Here is a 21673-nt window from a genome sequence, read left to right as displayed (position 1 = left end):
GAATATAATTATATGTACATGACTCTAAATAATACTTTTATAGAGTGAAATATAACGTTATAATAGAACTCTTAGATTATCCAAACATCTCAGTCACCACTGAATACATGTACTTTTACATTTTATTTCTTTTATATGACATAATAGTGAATTTTTTTGCATGCATTCACCATTGGTGGAAAATAGGTTATTAGAAGTGCTATAAATACACACACAGGTATATTTTGCACCAGGAATCGCTGTGCAAAAATTAAGGATAGGGATGAAATCAGCTTTATGATTATGGACTGAGATGATTGAGCTTAAACTAATGTGCTTCTTTGAATAGTGGCAGTATTATTTTTTTGACAGTGACTGACTGAATGTGAGAAAGCTGAACCATACTGCACACATGAACTATAATCAGGTCATCACGTGTGATTTAATAAAGTAACATTTTATACAATATTTTGCTCATTATACTAAATCAAAAACAATGAAACAAAGTATCAAATACTACTCATATAGTAGTCACCATTTGTTCTAACTTGAGATGATAAAATGATAAACTACTGGCTACACAGTGATGCCACAATAATAATAATAAAAACAATAAATTTAAAATATAAGATGTTTATGTATCATCAGTGGCATCAGTGCAGTCACACGGATAAAGTAATGAAATACTTCTTGCACAGCTGCATTTTTAAAAATACACGGCATTATGTAAATTAATGTGTTTGTATATATTTTCCAAAAAGCCACATATAGTAACAACACATGTACAATGTCAAGTAACTGCTAAAACATTCAAACACAGGCATCCATGAATCTGTGTGCAAGAGAAATGAGAAGTGCGTGGGGAGATGATTTTTCATTTGGTGTTTCGCTTCAGCTCTGCCCCCTTCTACAGAGGATCCAATCAATCTGCCAGCTATTAAGTTTGTTAATTGATAATGCATACTAATTAGGCTGTGCGCAGTTACTTTGGAGACTCTGAGGAGGTAATTGTAGGCACGAGTCCAAATGGAGTTTAAAACAGCCTGTGCCAGGTAAAAATTCATTAGGCGGATAGATTGGAGAGGACGAGGAGTGGGAGGAGGCGTGGAGCAGAACAGGTGGAGGTGGGGGAGGGAGGAGGATGGGGGTCAATGCTAATGCCAGTCTATGGAGAAATTTCCCGCCGTGATCCAATCATTGTTTCTTTGCTGCGCGGTTCAACACTTATGGAAAGAATTTGTTGTTGTTCTATAAACTTCTCCATTCAGCTGGGAGGTCAAGAAAGAAACGCTGAACTGACTTTTCTATTCTGCGTAAGTGAAACTTGTTTGATCGTTTCAAACACTGCAAAATATGTCATTCTTTGGAACTCACATTTAGGGCCGCGGTTCTCTAACTCGCTTCTCTCCAGCACCGCCTCCTTCGCTTTGTTGCCCTGAGGCTTGTGTGATTGACATCCATTTAACATAATGAGACCTATCTTTGGGATCCATGCGTGACAGCTGTGAATCAGCTGCTAATTGAGACGGTTGTGGTGTGTTTACTGTCCCCTCTTGGTGTCAGCCCGATGACCCTTTGAACTGTCTGTCAGTCTCCTCGACAAATGAATGTGTCCCTCACCGTGAGAGGCATGTCTGGGGATCATGTCAAAAGCATGTTTTACAGCTCGGCTCAGTGTCTTTGTCACTGAGACAGAGTGACAGAGATATACTGTGCAGGAGTGGAAATAGATTTGGCTTAGAAGCATCTCCACATCCCTTTAGGACTCAGAGATTGCAAATGGGAATTGTATTATAGTGGACAAGAGTGCATGGATTGTTGTACTATAACTCACTTGAATCCAAATCAGCGGTATAAATGGCCTACTCCAGAGGGAACTTCTGCAGTAGACAGGGCCTACATGGAAAGATGAGCAACTGTAAGCAGACCTGAACAAGTCTGAGCAGAACAGTTAACTAGATCAAAATAATAAGTAGAGAAGAGTAGCTCAAAGAAATGCATAAAATATTAAAGGAGATAATCTTTAAAAAGTGAGTAAAATGTTAGAAAGAGTTTTGTAAAAGTCTAATAGCTGAAATTATTAGCTAGGGGTACAGATAAATAAATAGACTACACACATATGCTTTTCTACTCTGAGCACTCAAAACACTTTCCTACTTCCTCCTTAACACAGTCATTTTATTTTTGTTTTTTAAACAAATTCAACATTCACAAACACATTTAAATAGATGATGCTATGATGATGATGCTACTTGCAGCTAGCTTGCACAGGGATACTTCAAAAATAAAGAATAGAGGAGCCAGGAATTGAACCATTAAACTTCTAGTTAGTAGACCGCTATCTCCTACGGCAAAATTAGGAATTAATGTTTAAATACAGTAGTTACCTAAAACTTAAATAAAATGTTATCAATTAGCTAACTAAAGTTATAGCTAGAAGTTGAATTCTTTAGCAATATCATTATAGATAAGCAAAGAGAAAAATAGTAGCTAGCTAAAATTATGAATAACATGTAGCTTATATAGTAGCTGTTCAGTTCTTTAGCAATATCATTAGGCCTATGAATAAATTAAATATAGTAGCCAGCTGACTAAAATTGTGAACAAAATATAAATTACCTAGCTAAATTCACGGCTAGCATGTCAGTTATTTAGAAAGAATATCATGGATTAATAGTTCAAATTGCAGGATAAAAATACTGACTCAGTTATCTAAAAGTGCTAATGAAATATTAGTTGAACATAGGAAACAGGTGAAATTGGTCGCTAAAAACTACAAGTAAAGATATGAATAAAATAGTAGCTAAAACCAACACCGTAAAGTATGTATGGACTGTTAATACTAATAAATCTAGCAATTACTGAAAAAGGGTTGACTAAAGGTTATCCAGACCCAGTTTAAAATGACTCCAGCTGAACTCATTTGAACATGAAAGATGTTGAGGGAGCAGACATTCCTGAGTCCATCTCACAGGGCTGAGTGAGTAGATAAAAACAATGGGGACCATCGGCCTAACTGAAGAGAAAATAATCCAAGTACACACAAAAGCAGGCATCTTGAGTACAGTGTTGATGGGACTTTTTCTGTCAGACAGTCACCTTTGTTTTTGTCTGTTTCCCTGTTTTTGTAGCTGACAAAGTGAATTAGCTATTCTGCTGCTGTAATATGAAAAAGCAGGACAATTTATGGCATCCCAAACTCGATGAAGAGAGACCGTAAACTCTACAAATTGCTTTGATGTTCTGCTGTTGTCACATTATTTATCCAGCAATATCCTCCATTTTAAATATCGACGGCCGCCTTTTGTTGCGTTAATAATAATTCATAGTGAGAGATTTCACTTGCAGTGTGAGCCTATCCTTCACTCTTTTCCCCCCAGTGGTCACTTGTTAAATAATCTCTCTCTTTCTCTCTCTCTCAGTTTCTGTATCTCAGTTTTGTTTGTTTCACGCTCGCCTCACGGGACACCCAGAGACAGACAGCCTTGCCAGATTCATTTTCTGATCAAAGCTGTTTGATTTGGTCAATTTTGCCACATTGGAGACGTTCTCTATTACTGAGATAAATAGCCTCGGGCTAACTGTCAACGAAAACTTGTAAGCTAATAAATTATTCCAATTTCTTCCAGCTGGATTTCTCTTGGGAGTCAGCCTCTAGGAAATACACTTTTTGATTAGTAAATTTCTGCCCGAGTGTGTGTGTGTGTCTGTTTGGGCGTGCAAGCATGCGCATGTGTGTATGTCCGGACATTCGGATGTGTCGTTTTTGATTAGCGGGCAGGCTTCTGGAGTGGAAGGCGGCAGAGGGGGCTGTCAGGAGAAGGAGGCCTCTAATGCATTATGCATTGACAAGGCTTTGGATCCTGCCACCTTCGCTGGCACGCCTGGGAGAGGAGGCTGAGTCTGGCTCACTTAAGGGGCTGCTGCTGCTATATGCTCTCCTCCTCCCTTCTTCTCAGTCCTCACTTGTACTCGTGGGAGAGGAAACTTTGACAGAAGCCAGCCCCCGCCGTCTTCAGCACTTCTCCCCTTGGACAACCCCCAGGTGTGTGCTCTCTCTCACTCTCTCACTCTGTTTCAGACTGACACACACACAAACATGCACATTCAAGACAAACACACACAGCTAGACTTTCTTTTCTCGCTCTTGGCCTGGAAATGGGCCGATGGGCAGAGAAAGTGTGTCATCAGCAGAAACGGACAGAGTGAGAGGACATGACTGATAGGCTGGAGGAGAAAATTGATCGGCTCCACGTCTCCGAGCCAGGCGGTCTGTCCTCTTTCCATCGCTCCATCCCTCCACCCCCTCCCATCCTCCTTCTCCTCCCTTGGCCTGTCTCCTCACTCAGCTAGCCCTGGTGACTCAATAAGGCTCAGCATGCTCCACATCTCTAGCCCTGCTCGGCTGGGTTTGGGCCGGAGCAGATAAATAGGTGTGCATGTGCGTACGAGCACCAAAGCCACACACACCATTCATCAACCTACCAAAACTGTCCCTAGATGATTACCTCTTCCAAGCTCCCCAAAACCAGGGGGAGGGAGATAGAAGGGGGGAGATGGTAAATGAAACTTTTGAGGGGTCAGTGGTTTTGTACTTTGGCTATTCATCTTCTCTCTCACCTCGCAGGGCTGCAGAACGGCAGGAGTGCTGCTGGGTAATTACCTCTCAGCGTGCCGCACTGCTTCATTATGTCCTGCAACTCCAATCCACTGAAACATTTGTAATTTAGTCTGGGAAGCTTCGCGCAGGCCATGCTGAGAGCAAGATGGTTGTGTGTAGATGCCTGCAAATGTGTGTGTGTGTGTGTGTGTGTGTGCGAGAGCAGCCGTGTATGGTGTCTGTGTGCCTCTGAGGGTAATATGTGCATGCATATTATTGGTTGGGATCACTTCTATCTCTAGCTAGCCCATTTAGGAAATGATTTGAAATTTAATTCATCAGCGGCAAAGATTGCCCATTATTTTCGATGAGTATTGTTTTTCAAATCTGCGATTGAATTTGCATCCACCAATCCTGCTAGAGTGCCGTATACATGATGCTTATGGAAGAACAACTTCATCTTAATATTGTATTATTTTGACACGCTCTGCAACTAGTACTTGAGGTAATTGACCAAAACAACCATTCTTCATGCTTGACTTCAGGAGAGACTCTGGAAATCAAGCTGGACTACAACAGCTATGTCTCCAAGTTCCACATCTTACCTGTCATGACCTCTAAACCAGGAATGAACCCCTACCATACACACAGACCAGTCATAACATACCTCCAGCCCCCACAGAGCTGTCGTCCATGCTGAGGCCCGGCGTCTCAGATGTGGACTCAGATGAGAGGACTGATGGATGAACAGGCCTTTGTTTTGACAGAACCGACGGGACTGAGGTTACAGTCCCTGGCACAAGTTGTTTTTTTCGTATCTTCTCTCTGAGAGAAAACACAGCGCTGTCACTCAAATGTATATGATACGTGTTTTACCTCTTACTTATCTCAAAGACTGCTCAAACCTTGTGTACCAGGTGCAAGGGAAATATGCTTAAGAATAAGACTCTTAAAGCTCACTGAGCACTCAGTACTTAGAAATACGTAGATAATTTCATTATTTTATCATGTTCTTTGTGCATCATTACTTTGAATTTGTCAGCAACTAAAGCAATGTACTACTGCTCAAAGAATTAAAAAAAGTGTCCAGAACTCTGGGGTCCACTTTGGTGGAATACTCACAAATTGTGAGTATTTCAGATAGCACTTAACTCAATAAACTAATGTGTTTTAATAAGAATGTTGATGTATGTATGTTGATCTATAATTTTAAATGACAGTAATGAAAACACATTAGCCACTCGGTACTTCATGATTTCCCTTCACAATTTGTATGATATTGCCCTAACTCCCTGATAGATGCCATCCATCCATCCATCCATCCATCCATCCATCCATCCATCAGTAGCCTTGGTCTGCTCTGGGGGCTTCTGCCAGTACGACATGGGAAAACCTCTCCCTAGAAGGCATTCTCCCTTGGGAAAAAACTCATTTTCATTGTTTGTAACCGCAATCTTATTCTTTCAGTCATTACAGACAAACAGCGATTCACATGACCTCAAAGAAAAACAAAATCCAAATGATCCTGCTTGGGACCAAGGTTCCCAGGAACCTGCCCTGGAGCCTGGCCTGGGGTGGGAGATTGAGGGTGATTGGCTGGTTGTCAGGTCTTCGTTCTTGGGGCCCAGCCAGGCGCAGCCCAAAGAGGTAACATGGGCCTGCCTTTCTGCAGGAGGCCCGGCAGTCCGAGCCCCAGCTTCTGAGGCTGTCTGTAGAGACAGTGGAAGATACAAGTCTTGTACCTGCCATTTTTAATTAATTTGACTTACTTTAACTAACTTAAATTTGTTGGAAACTGTTTTCATCAGCAGTATAATGCACATTTATTGATTTATTTAACTTTATACTGTATATAAAATAATCATAATCTTTGGATCTGAAACATAAAACCAGTGCAGAAGTACCTTATACCTGCATTTTTTCTAATTTCCAGTAAGGCGTGACCCCTATGGTCGGCAAAGAGAACCCTAATTCTGTAGAAGTCTTGAAGAATGTCATATTTTTACTCCATCTCTAACCTTTAAAACTTTACTAATGAGTTTATAGCCTCTAGCAGTTTCAAGTCTTCTTTAATGAAACACAGTGTTCATTGTGTATATCTATGCCCATTTAAAGTAAAATAGACAAGAAAGCAAGGAGGTGGCCACCTCGAAATGCCCCCCCCCCCCCCGCCACACACACACACAATCACACACACACAATCACACACACCCTCCCTCTAACTAAGCAACTCCCAGACAAGTCCCTATTAGAGACCGTTGGCCTCTAATCTGCTAATCAGAAAACTCATTTTTCCCTTATCCATGAAGTCCCAGCAGGCCACAAGCGCACACACATTATGCTTCTTCACTTGGATGTTTACACACACACACACACACACACACACACACACACACACACACACACACACACACACACACACACACACACACACACACACACACACACGGTGTTGTTCCTGTTAGAGGTGTGGCCTTACAGTAGGAAGAAGACCCCACTTCAATTCCTCCTCCTCTCACCCTCAGTGGAGAGGAGAGAGTGTAGGGAGGGCAGGAGCAGCCAGCTGGGTTGTAGGAGTAATAAAGAAGGAGAATCAATAGGGCATGCAATGGAGCCAAGGTGCTGCCATTCATCACGCCGCCTCCCTGACTCCCATCATTCATCATGCTCAATGAGGCAGCAAATAGGAAAATGACTATTTGTATCAAACACATCTGCACTCATCCACCAAGGTATTTTATTCCCATTAACTCTCAGAGTAAAATACGCACAGGGTTGTTGTTTTTCCCCCCCTCCCTGTGTGTGTTTGAGTGCGTGCCGTCTCTGTGTTGCATGTGTCTCTCTGTTTGTAAAGAACGGTCGTGAAAAATTTCTCGGGAAAAGAACATATTTGTGGTGGCGTTAGCTTCCGTCCCTTTTTTGTCTCATTTCTTCTCTGTCTTTTTTTTTGAGGGGGGACTTTTTATGATTTCACCACACCCACATCCCCACCCACCTCAACCCCTCCCAGGTCTCACATCCGCCTCCCCATCATCCTTTATGAGCTGTCACTGGTGGATTCTTGTGGATGTCTTTATTCTTGAACGGGAAATAGAGGAAACACACACACACACACACACACACACACACACACACACACACACACACACACACACACACACACACACACACACACACCCCAGCATGTCGATCCTATTTGCCTTTTGGGTTTACACTCCCATAATAAATCTCTGCGGCTGACTCTAAGTGCTGGTTGTATTATTCCAGAGCGGCTTATTCACGCCTTCGCTCTATAAATTACCCGTGCCAGGTAAGATGGTGGTGCAGCTCAGCAGCTAAAGGCTGGATGGGATGCAAATGTCGAGGACTATCATCATTATAGTGTAATACCCCATGAAATGGTGGGATCATTACAGTCTATGGCAGGATCATTATCGTCTATGAGCTTTATGAGGTTCTGGAGGTGGGGGTGGCAGAGAAGCACGATACGATGAAAACAGGCTCGTGTGCACGTACGCTCGCATAAACTTGTGCCTCCTGTTCGAGCTTTTGTGATCTAGCCCCTCAACCTTTACATTAAACCAGTGCTGTTTGTTTTGAGGCTGCTCCCCTGGTGGCAACCCCATCACATCATTATGGGCCCACAATTTTAATTGGATCTGTCAAATTCTAATTAATGTGGATGATCCTCAAAACACACAACATAAACAACCAGATTCTCATTAAGATCAAAATAATGCAATATGAGCTTTGAGGGACTCTTTTTTTAATTTAATATTAATAGAGTGGCCAAACAGTAGGTAGGCAGTGAACAACTGATCAGCTGAGCATATATACTATCTGTATTTCACAAGGCCTGTAGGTAACATTTTAGCATTTCTAAATAAAGTTTTAATAAATATCCTCTAAATCTTTAAGTCATATACAGCAAAAGTCCTTTAACTGTTCTGGAGATATAGAGCAGTGTAAAATATGCCTTGATTAGAGATTATAGTGCTGACAAATACTGAAAGACAGCATATCTGTTTACAATTACATTATGCTTTTTTATGTAATTCTAGACTTAAAGAAGTTAACTTGTTGTTTATTTTTTATGATACCGTATAATTAAAAATACTATGAATTTAAAAGGAGGAATAACTGATTAAAGTTAAAGCTACAAATAATAGCTAAAACAACAACAACAAAGCCCCCCAAGAAGTTAGTAAAAAAGTTTTTTGTAATCATGTTTTTTTTTTTAAATGATTTTGATCCTGATCTTTTTCTTTTTATATTTTTACTTGCCTTCATACTTAGAGCAGAATGAAACCAAGTTCAGATGAGGTGAGGCCGGTGGTAAAGTAGCTCTTCACTTCTTAAATAAACTGCATCCTTGATTTGGTTCTTAGAGGGTGACTGCAGGACTCAGAGAGACACTGATGTTCAATCATATATAGAACATAACCTGAACATGCTTTTGAGATCAATCGTGGGCCATTTAAAACATACAGACAGCAGTTTTTACACTGAGTAATGATTTGAAAGAAAATTTTAACTGTTAGTCAGCTCTGACATAAATCTTTAAACCAAGTATGTTGTGTTCTTGAGTAAGTGTTCCAATTAAAGCAGCAAGATATTAAGGCTGCAACAGTGAAATGTGCAATTCACTTGTATTTTTATTTTTTATTTTTTATTCCTACCCACCCGAGGGATTAATAAAGTTCTATCTTATCTTATCTTATCTTATCTTATCTTATCTTATCTTATCTTATCTTATCTTATCTTGACTGCGAACACGCCCAGCCTTTGACATACTGTAAGTGTTGCTAAACATTTGCAGAGCACTAACGCACACAGAAGTTTCTGATTAGTGTTAAGAGCTGACCTTATCACAGTTCTCACCCAGACTCATTTTGCTGCTGTGCAGCTAGATGTCCCAGTGACATCGTGGAAAGTCAAGGGGAAATCTAAACAAAGAAGATGTAAATTAAAAAATATATACTTACTTTTTAAAAACAGATTAGTGTAAATAATGCAGCTACATCTGCTCTGGTGGACAATGTTGAAGTTGTAACAAGTTATCAGAGGAAAATATGATGTTTGCAATGTTTGCTTTAACAAAATCGCCACTGCCCACCTCAATCAGGGACATTGTAGTTGAGGGAATGGTGACTGACTGCCCGGGGCCTCCAGTGGAGGGGCCCCTACAAGCATGGAATGAAAATTTGTTTTTGTTTGCAAAAAAAAAACTGTGAGCATCATAAGTTGCAAAGTTGCATGAATAAATTGGACAAAGCTGGAATATCACAAAAAAAGAAAAAAGCACACATAAAAAGAAATGGGAGGCAGAGAAAGCAAACTGAGAGAAGTCAGCTATAACACTATAACTGTTAAATGATGCAGCACAACTGAAACACATGGTTCTTGCACACATGGGTCTGAACTCATATAGTGGCAACTAAAAATTATTGAAAGATTTGTACCGTTTTAACTGAAAGTTGTGCAACACCAACATTGAGCAGCATTAAGCTTTATTGTGTGCTGGACCAGCAGTTCTCAGCTGGTGTGTTATAAGGTAAGCAAAGCATTCTGCAGAGGCATTTTAAAATACCACAATGACGCGGCTTCTTAATTAAAAAAATAAATACGTTTGCAGTTAGTTACTTGAATGCTGATTTGATTTGTTTAGTGCACAAACGTACCCGAGTACACGCTCGTGAACATTTTGATGTATTACTAAATCACCCAGAATATCCACAAGTCTAATTTAGTGCAATATATAGCAAATGTAACCACTGACAGAAAATACAATTTATGTTTCAAATCACTACTCAACAATTTAATCTAATGCATTTTAAAGTACTGCTATTGGGTCTATTTAAACAAGAGTTTTAGTGTTACACTTTCATAAACACAACTATGATTGGACATTTATTTAAACTTTAAGATAATTGCTTTGTTTCTAATTGTTATGGTGTACCTTGACCTCTGACCTCTGATGGGCATAAAAAAAACTCCTGTATTTTTCCTTCTGTGTAGCACAGTGAACAAGAAAATGTGATAGAGGATGATGAAAGTGCATTTTTAAATTATTTCTATCTATCTATCTATCTATCTATCTATCTATCTATCTATCTATACACCTTTTGAACTGTTATTTGAAGATGATTCTTTTTGTCTGTTTCTCAAAATAAAACATGTTTCTAGTCTTGCTTAATTGCATTTTTCATGCTGTATAGTATTTTCTCAGTGTGAAGGTTATAGACAGAGACAGAGACCGCCTATGTTTTTAGGGGCTAGAGTTCTATGCTATGCCACTGTGCATAACTCAGCAACCTAATGTTACTGACTTAGAAATCCAATTACTGAAATATGATGCTGTTAAATTACAACATTATGGGAATACATACGTTTTAAATGGTAATGTAAATGACGTTACTGCAGGTAAATGTTATTGTGGTCTTTCTACTGAAACTGATTACAGATAATAGCCTGCTGAATGGTAGGTTATGTTTAAAGATAGCAATTATCGTTGTGCCAAAAGGGTGCAAATGGAGCTATAGGCATGTCTTAAACAATATTAATAAAAGTGTTTTTAGTGCTCAACAGTGTGATCAAACTTTCTGACCTTTTCTGCCAATGACCTGGAGTCTAGTGGTCTACCCGCATATACATAGTTGAATTTTGTCAAATTCTTTAGGGACAGTTTTTATTTGTACAATATGCAAAAACACCTTTTGTGTCTTAGCATAGACTTTAAGTAATAATAATAATAATAATGATAATAGGGTTTACAGAAAGATGGATTTATCATTGACATGACATGATAACTACTTGCATTTCTAACAGTAGAACTGTGCTGCTCCAAAAGTATATTTAACTTCAGTGAATGTAACAAATAAATGTGCTCAATATATAAAATTTAAAAACAAAAACAAAAACGTGATATTTAAAGGTGTAAAATTAAATGATTTTATGTTTAATGGAAAATCTAAATTTGTGTTTGTGTCTGCCATTATTCCAGCTGTGAACATTATCATTATTGCATATTACACATAGCTAAAAAAACAAACTAACCCTAACTTTCTCAGATGCTTTCTTGCTTTAATGGCATCTAAGCATCTTCCAGTATGATCAAACAGCTCTTTTTGTTCCTATGACTAACTCTGGCTATTTTAAACTCTCAGTTATCTTAGACTGCAGACATAAAGTTCTGTAAAAACCTTTCTGCTCCCTCTTTCTCTTTTAAATCACCTCCATTTGGCCTGCTCCCTGTGCCCTACTTTCCCCCGGCTCCTCGGGGAGCAGCTAGCAAAGTCACAGACTGCAGGAACAGACCTTTCAAATTCATAAAATTCATAGGATTTTTCACAAATGAATGAACACAATTTTCTACCAATTTCCTCATTATGCAAATATGCAAAATATCACATTTAGGCCAATTAAGGCTCCACACAGTTCCAAATTTAACCGTTTAAGCCGTAATTGCAGAAACTATCAAATAATTACCGCCGCTAATTGTGAATATTTGTGACAGATACAACAAATTCTCACACAAATTACATTTTATTCAAGAAGCCACTGAATGCCACTGCAATTTCTTTCTTTTTTTGTGTAAAGTCTAATTTAACGTACATAATAAAGCAGATTGAGTGCTTGTTATCGTATCTGAACAATTCATAAGGCTGTAATGCGGAATGATGAAGTAAATTGGTTAGAGATCGGCGCAGTATTTTACTGATCTTCTTCACTGGCCTTTTCATTTATGGGAAGAATGTCTCCCATGATTACTGTAGGTGTCACAAAATCCTTCAGTCTGTGATAGAAGCTAGTAAGTGGGATAGTCTCTCGTCGCTAAGCCTCACCCCTCCTTTCAGAACTGCTGCTCTCTATATTTTTTTGATGAAACAAGCCTGTTAATAACAATATAATAAAGCCTTTTGTGACAAAGTCTGTCTTTCTTTCTTTTTTCTTCTTTCTTTTTTCTCCCTTTTCTATAATAAACTGCAGGGAGCACTGAGCTCTGCATTCAGGGAAGGTCATCTTTGGACGTGGACATTTATCCTACCCCCAGTAGTAGACACAGGCATTTATAACTGTCTTGCTGGTGACCCGTTAGTGGATTATGGATGTCCCCCTCGGGCAGTGATTTGTTTAATCCGTGGAAATGGTCCTGGTGCTATGTAAACAAGCCAAGTGCGGAATGAAGGTGGCCACCCAAGCGTAGCAGGGAGGCCCTATTTGTCAGGAACCCTTCAAAAATATGGGGATGGTGCTGGAGATGTGATGTCTTCATTTTATACAGAGGGCAAAAAAGACTCAAAGGCTATTTCAGTGAATTTAATAGGTTCTGTTCTGTTCTTAGCCACTGAGTGGAATGAAAGTATTTTAGAGTTAATTATCTGGTTAGAATATATTTTTAGATTAGACTGAAGTTAATTAGTTAACATTTGCAAAGTCGAATTATTTTTTTGTGTGTTTTCTAACCTTGATCAAAATTACTTCATTTATCTCACTGACCTTTTTTTTTTTTTATTTTTTATTTTTTTTTTTATTTCTTGTAGTTTTATAGGTTTTCTTATGCCAGTACTGTTATTTAAAGATATATTTCAGGATTTTAGTATCTGTCTTTCTTGCTGAAAATACAACAACCAGTAAGTTGCCAGGTGGCTAGCATAAAGGTTGCTAGCAGAGAAAAACAGGCAGTCTCAGCAGAAACCATCAAAACTGATGTATTTAATCTGTAATTGTATCTGTCAGTGCCTATTCACTTTAGCTGGTTTGCATATCTATTCACACTGATGAAGGCTGTGACGGTAATGACGGTAATACTGAGATGAGATGTTGAGGATAGCCTACACTTTTCTGTCAGTAAGCGCTGCTGTTTTTGTCCGTGTTAGCTGCTGTTAGCTAGCGTTCATATCAACTTTAAAAAAAAATGTATGGAACATTGTTAGACTCAGTCATTAAACTCTCATACAATGTGTGAATCTAATCAAAATGTTTAACAGAAGGAAAGTGTGATTTGTAGGGCATTCGAGCCTAACATTAGCTAGCATATTAGCTTATATATGAGCTTATAACAGCTGTTGTGAAGGAGGAAGAGGATGAGGTTAAAATGAGGGAGGATAGAGGAAAAACACATGATGACAAAAAAGTTGATGAAAATATACATGTACAAATGTTAAATGATCATATATAAAATACTGTTTGTGTTCTTTAACTAGCTTTAACTAGCTAAGTACATAAAATTTCCATCTCTGCCACTGTGTTTAAGATGGCAGGGCAACGTGGTGGCTCCCAGAAACCGGCTCCTGCTCGTATTTATTTTTTCGTGGATTAATTATAACGTCATAAGACCAGACCAATTAATGTATATTTGTGAATACAATGTTCTTGTTTCCTATTAAATAACCTGAAAAAATTACTTGATGTACCTTTAAGTCTATTTTACAAATTATGATCTTCCTGAGTTCCAAAAAGGACTATTATTCAAAGCATGCTCAAGCAATTTCACAATCAGATCAGTTAGATCACTCGTCACACCTGACTTTTAAAATACAAAGTCATCGTGTTAGCTAAGACCAGGTTTTATACTGTCTTTGATCAGGCAAGGACACTCATTTATCACCTAAACAATACATGATATTAGTAGTCTTGCATTCAGTTTCATTTTACATGTTTGGATCCAATTTACATGTGAGGATCATAAAGGTACAAGCAAGCAGATGAATACCACATCTGATCCTGCTTCATAACCCCTCAGTCACCCTCTTATACACACACACACACACACACACACACACACACACACACACACACACACACACACACACACACACACACACACACACACACACACACACACACACACACACACACAGGATCCTCACAGAGAATGATTTTGGGAGTGAATATAGATGAAGGAAGGGATATTAAGTCACTCTATATAACATCCAGTCCAGGACACAATGCTGCAGTGATTGATGGGGACAAAGTGGGAACAGCAGGACACAGGGGGGGTGGGGGGGTCCTCAGCAGACAGGAACAGTATATATGGAAAAGGAAGGAGAGGAGAAGAGAGAAAGAAGAGAGTGAATAGAGAGAAAACACATTTCGGGAGGGACCAGGCAGACTTTGGAGTCTATTTGTATGAGTAATCAGACGACCATCTACCATCCAACACACCCACATACACACTCACAGCTCTCTCACCCTCTCTCTCTGTCAGCCGTGTTTACTCACTGATTTTCTCAACAAGACAGCCATTGACACTGGATGGATGGGGCTAATCCGACACAGAGAGGAACAGCTCTGCCAGGGTTACAGGTCTGAGATAGAGCGCCCTAGACACACTCTCTTCACCTAATCTTCCGGCAAATATTTATCACTATCAATTTGGCGTGACTCCATGACATTAAAATACCACGTATAGATAACCTCTTGCTGGAGAATCGATTGTGGACTCCTGCTGGCTCTTCCAGCCCTATCTCCCTGTACAGCAAAGGATCAGGTGGCGAAGGTCAGTAGTGGCACATCACACCTGATACCAAACAGGTCATCCATGCTACTGATGCTGCTGCTGTGCCCACGGAGGCCCTATGCATTTTAATAGGGGTTTTATTATACAGCAGTGAGTCCCAAAAAGAGATTCAGGTGCCAATTGAGTTCCTAAGGAGAGGGGAACACCAAGGGCTAGATGGCAAGAAAACTGAGGAACTCATCACAATGGAGTTTAAAAGCCACGGTCTATGCATTTAAACAATTCAGAGCCTCCTTATTAAAGGTGGGATTTACAGAGTAACACTTACCTCAACACTGTTTCATATATTGCTTAGATACATCAAAATACGACTCTGCAATAAACTGACAGATATTACAATATCAGTTTAACAGGACGAGGAAAACCATAATAATTATTCATGACTTTATAGAAGTTTTCTAACGTGCTTTTCTAAAATAATACATTCATGTCATTTTTTTGTTGATGTGTGGCTGTTTTCTTTATTATTATATTTAAATATTAGTCCAGTTCAACTAATTTGCTGTTTGATTTGCATCCCGTCACTGTCAGCCGTATCGACACTGTGAAATTACAGGTGAGAAGCTGGACTGATACTTTACCCTCAATTATTTGAAGAGTCAAGATGTAGTGACTCTGGTCAGTCAGAAAGAAAATCTGTTTACAGCAATGGTATGATTGGATACAAATATTGATATCTGGCACTAGTGCATCAATAACATAATGCAGGAGGAAGTATGACGTCCAGCCTTATTGATATTTTGCGACACATATTGTCCTTATTTTTGGCACAAACTCAACACAAACTCATGCATAAAAAAATTAAGCCCATCATACACACACATTCATATATATACATATGGAAAAATTGTAGCTTGAGATACAGCTGTTCTACACATTTTTCTTTGAGTGTGTTTTTTTAAACAAACAAACAAACAACCTTTTTTGGGTTTTACCATCACAGAAAGGCTTTATTTCCCCATAGCTATTGTTGAACAATCATTTTTAAAATATTTTAATTAGTTTATTTGTAAACCTATTATAAACCTACATAGGTTTTTATGTTTTTATTTTCTGTGCTAAATGCATTGAATTTAAGTATCATTAAATGTGCTATATCAATAAAACTGCCATTGCTATATGTGTAGTTTTGAGTAATAAGGTCACTCGAGTGAGAATACTTTTCATGTGCTTGCACTGTGTTTGAGAATTAAACAAATTCTGAAGTAACTTTGACTGCACTACATCGTGGTTAGTTACATTATAGATTTTAAATAAACAAAAAATATATATATAACAAAAAATCTGTGCTTTTTGTATAATGACACATTATACAAAGGGCAGAGATACAAATTTGGGTAATGGATATCTGACAAATGAATCTTGCATGCCTAGATGTCACTAGTGGCAGGGTTTGCTTAATTTGAGTGAAATAGCACTTTAAGGTCTGTGGGAAAAGAAAAAAAAATCACATTTCACTAATGTAGGTCTAGGAGATGCAAACAGCCAATACAAAACAATTGTCTTTTGTCATCACGGCCACAGAGGTTATTTCTCCAACTTTATTAAAATACAGAGAAAATCACATAAAGCTTCTGAGATGGAGGGTGTGTGTGTGTACTCTCCGGACAAATGTTCACTATGAGAATACCAGCTCTTCCTCTCGCTTGTCGCTAATTGACTGACAGCGTTCATGCGCACATTTCTCACTAATTTCGCATTTGCTATTCCAGCAGTGGCCGAAGCGCGTCTCGAGGAATACATTCCACCCTCACGGCAGCGGAGTCCGTCATCGACGTCCCCTCCCCTCTTACAAATGTGATGTTTTGTTTGATAATCAAATCTCTGCGATTTAGACACACACACACACACACACACACACACACACACACACACACACACACACACACACACACACACACACGCTTTCACAAACTGTTTCTTATAGAAAAAAACCGCCAGCATTAAATTTGGGATTTTTCGATTTTTTAAAGCCAGTTGGAGAAAATGTGCGCGCATACTCTGATTTAAAATATAAAGAGTACAAGGGCGCAGAGAGACATGCGCACAGGCAAGGCAACACATTTAGAAAACTCCAAAGTCATCCAGTTTGCTCTAATCATTACAATTAGTCGTGAATTATCACCGGACTCTGACAGACGTTCCTTGTAACTCTCTTTTATTTCCACCCCGCGCTAATCAGCGGCTCTCATTACAAACGCTGATTAAACTGCAAATTACCCAGCAGCGGCCCCGTCCGCGCCTACCAGTGCCTCGCTCAATATCAATTAAGTCTAGCAGCCCGTCTGTAGTCTCACGGCGCCTCCAAATGCTTGATAGTGCCACTTATTAGTTTGGAAAACTCGGAAAATACCAATAATCAACGGCCATGAAGCTGTAGGGAAGGAGCCCGGGGTTTTCCCACCACTCAAATGCAATCACAGCAGCTTTGCCCAGTAAAGGATTTCTCCTCCGCTGCTGAAGGAACACCCATCATCTTTTATTCATGTTTACTCGGGAAGACGAGGGAATAATATATACTACAGGAGCTTATATCTTTAGCTTAGAAGAAAAAAAAAAAGACATCCATGGCAGATCTCCAATTTAGCATCATTAGATCGATCTGGTTGCAGAGAAAATGAAACACTCTCTACCCTCTTATGCTAACCGATTTAGCCTTGGTATAGTACAATTTAAGAATAACTAATTATAATGATTTTGTATTGGAAGAGAATCCCTGTCTTGCCCCATTAGTGCTGCTCAACAAGAGAGCTTTGAAAACATCTACACAAGCAGTGGAAATAGTATTCACACTACTTTTTATATAGTAGGGAAACATGGAGGTAAATCACTACATTACTAGCACAAGTCTTCAATTAAAATAAATTCTATATTGATTAATCATTAATAATCCAATGATGATAATAATAATAATACCATAGTAATGAATTATTTTTCATATGATGCTGGGTTTTTTGTACTATAAATGCAGTAGGAAGTGTCATATGCAAGTATTCAAGTACAAGCAAATTCCACTTAATTAGCGTGTTTTAACATAATTATCATATTTGTAATCATATATTAAACACTGCTATGTAAAAGTATCAAATAACTTACCTTTACCATGTTAGTTTAGCTGTGGTTAAACTATGTTTGGTTTCACATTTGGTTGTATAGCAATATGTTTATTTTATCATATTTTGGGGACTGAGCATGTGCAGTGATTAATGAGTCACCATGTGCCAGGGTTTAAAAGTGCCACATCTAAATGAAAATCTTAAGTTCAGGTGGTAGAGTATCAAATGTAATCACATATAAACTAAGTCTACAGATTTTTGGCAGCACAAATATTAGTGCCGTAAGTCAACACAGCATGTAGATTTTATCCACTTGTACATATTTTGAGGCAGGATATATAAAAAACAAACTAACAACCAAATTAAAAAATAGATATTGTATATTGAATAAAGGCAAATTGCTTTACAAGAAACAACACCACCCCTAGCCTGTAAGTCTTTCGACCTACTGCCTACAACAATTAAATGGTAAATGGTATCACATTTACTTTATGCTAAGGTAAAAAATATTCCATTGTAACAAGTAAAAGTCTTGAATTCAAATGTAAACAAAGCAAAATTATTATCAGTGGTAAAAACATCTTTAGTGAGCATCTAAGGCCTTCTGTCTTCTAGCCAACATCCAAAGAAGAGCTTCAATAAGCCTGGAGAATTATTCCTGAAGATTACTTCAAGAAATTACAAGAAAGCTTACCTAAGATATTTCAGACTGAATTGTAATAACTCTGGGGTTTTTTTTTTTCGCCTCGTATTTCCATTTAAGTCTGTACCTAGATTACCACCTTTACTTTACTACTTTCCAAGCAAAATATAATGAAATCAAGGGTGGCTCAAGAGTTTTTCACAGTACTGTATGTTTGAATTTCTACATAATTTGAGTATGTGCACATTAAAAGATCTATATGACCCAAAACTGGGATTTATTAGATGAAGTGGAATTGCATTATGAGACACAACACCATCACTGCAAACCTGATTACTGCCTCTAATCCAATTTGACCTGATACATACAACAATCTGTTGTGTGGCCCTGTTTCCTTTTATTTCACTTTATTCTGAATGTTTCTTACTTAAATTATGCTTGTGTGCATAATTCTATCAGTGACAAGATTCAATTAAATTCACCCTAGTGCATGAAAAACAAGACTACTGAAGCTGTATTTAGCACAGTTTCTCTTTTATGGATAATGCGGGACATTAGGTGTCTTTTTGCATTTTGTGAGAGTGGGTCTCACAGGTGGAAACTTTTTCTCTTGCTCAAATAAAAGAAGTTGTACTCCTTTCCCAGCACTAACTTCACAAGTGTGCTGCTGTTCCAAAGCTTTTAATGTGCAAGAATATTGTAAACCCTTAATGTTATTGGGAAAGCTGAGGTCTCTAGTATATAAATATATATATTTTGATACAGGCAGCCATGTAAAGTACTGTGAAATTGATTCATTTTGTTATAGATCACACAAATCAATATTAAATACACAAAGATTCAAATGATATTGAATTTTGTGTCTTTGTAACACAGCTTTATAAGGCATGTCAATCGTATCATTTAAGTGATCTATTGGGTAAATAAAAAAAGGCTGATTTTGAGGCTTATAAACCTTAACTTACACACACAATATTTGTGTATACACAGTTTAATTCTTAAAGAAACTAAATATACAAATCTTGTGAAAAATAGCAAGGAATAATATTATGGACATTTCTTTCTTTTGCTTTAGAAAAAGAAGATGCATTAATCCATGCAAATCTATAATCTGACATCATTAGATTATTAGAGTCTTATTCTCTATTCAATTCCATTCAGTTCAATTAAATTCAGTTGAGTTCTATTCAATTGTTTCTTCTTCACTCGCCTTTTTCATTCACTGTGTTTATACACAACTCTGAATTGCATCATTAGTTATTATTAACATTTGGCTCTTTTAGACAGTGTCTTTTGTCCTGTCTTCCCCCATCAACCACAACAGGTCATGGCAGGTGAGCCTGGTTATGCTGGAGGTTTCTTCCTGTTAAACGGGAGTTTTTTCTTCCAACTATTGCCTAGTGCTTACACAAAGGGGGTCATTTGATTGTTGGGGTTTTCTTTACCTTCTGGCTGTAGCTCAGGATGCAGAGCAGGCCATCTACCAATATTGTTCAATTGGTGGCTGCTCCAGCATGCATGTCAAATATCCTTGGGCAAGATACTAACCCCAAGTTGCTCTCCGATACATCTGGGTCTGAATGTGTGTGTATGTCAGATAAAAAGTACTCAAGCATGGAAAAAAGTGCTTGTATGACAGGGTGAATGAGATACGTTGTATAAAGTTTTGAGTGCTCACGTAGAGTAGAAATGTGCTATATAAGAGCGATTTATTGTGGGGTCTTTAGCTTACTGTGATTTGGCACAATATAAAACATCAAATGCAAGTATTCAAGTACCAATAAATTGTACATGTGAGATATTTCCAAAAGTCTCCATATTATTAAATTATAATGAAATATTACATATATAATGAAATATTTAAATTTTCATAATATTAAACTCACACCAATCAAACAGTGATGGTTGATTAGTTTGGGTGTTTTTTTGTTTTGTTTTTCTTTTAGATTAGGTTTTTAAAGTTACCCAAAATATTTATTTGTTGTATATTGAGAGGCTCATGTGTAATTGTAACTAACATTGTTAATTGGTATTAGTGTAACCAAATGCTTTGGTCCCTTTTAGTATCGAAGGCTTAGGTTAGGCTTGCAAACTTGGAGTACAAGGCCAAGCTTAATGGAAGAGAGGGATCTTTCATATTAGTTACCCTGTACTGTTCCTGTTATGTATAAATGTTTCCTGGAAATGTCTTCAGTTTTCTTCAATGCCGCAGCACTACCTATGCAGACACACAACAAAGCTACTTTACTTTAGACAGTTGAATATGTTTAGTTTTTCTTTCCTGAAAAAAAAAAGGCATCAGGTCAACATTTCAAATGATCCTTTTCTTCGCAATCCCTACCAATCATATAACTACAGATGTAGCTCTGACTGGCTTAGATACTCATATTTTGGTGCTTACATAGTATTGATGCCCACAAAGTGATGCTGACAGATATCTTCATTTCCTTACCCAGAGTATCTCAGCTGATTTCTCTTATCTAGAGGGGCAGTAGTTGGCCATTAATTCCTTTGTTACAGCTTCATGAGGTAACCTTACTTTACCCCAAATTTGGGATCACTGATGAGCAGGTAGCTGAAATGGGCTAGCTGTCTTTTACAACAATTATCAGACTTTGTGGAAAACCAACTACATATAACATAGAGCTCCCAGTCTCCGTAATTGCTCCTGATTTAATTAACTTAACCACCACAGTATTTATTTATTTTCGTCATTTTATGATTTCGGTTTATCGAGGTGTAATTTGAAGAAAAATAGCAAAAGCATGCACAAGAACCAGAGAAACACACTCACGAAACTGTATTACCTACCAGATCTGTCATTCAGACCAGAAAACTCGACAATGAGCTTCTCTAACGATCGATTTATCTGC

The 21673-nt window shown here is 38.2% G+C and overlaps 1 long non-coding RNA gene across 1 annotated transcript; it reads right to left on the bottom strand.

The window, feature by feature from the left end:
- Positions 1-700: 700 nt before the first annotated feature.
- LOC113025434 (uncharacterized) lies at positions 701-21670 on the bottom strand. Its single transcript, XR_003272793.1, has 5 exons — positions 21612-21670; positions 20947-21018; positions 5247-5404; positions 1814-1875; positions 701-1613 (listed from the first exon to the last, which is right to left on the bottom strand). It is a non-coding gene; the product is annotated as an uncharacterized LOC113025434 (long non-coding RNA).
- Positions 21671-21673: the final 3 nt, after the last annotated feature.

The sequence above is a fragment of the Astatotilapia calliptera genome, chromosome 7, assembly GCF_900246225.1.
Source record: "Astatotilapia calliptera chromosome 7, fAstCal1.2, whole genome shotgun sequence".
Classification (NCBI taxonomy): domain Eukaryota; kingdom Metazoa; phylum Chordata; class Actinopteri; order Cichliformes; family Cichlidae; genus Astatotilapia; species Astatotilapia calliptera.
This window is presented reverse-complemented; position numbering and strand designations above follow the sequence as displayed.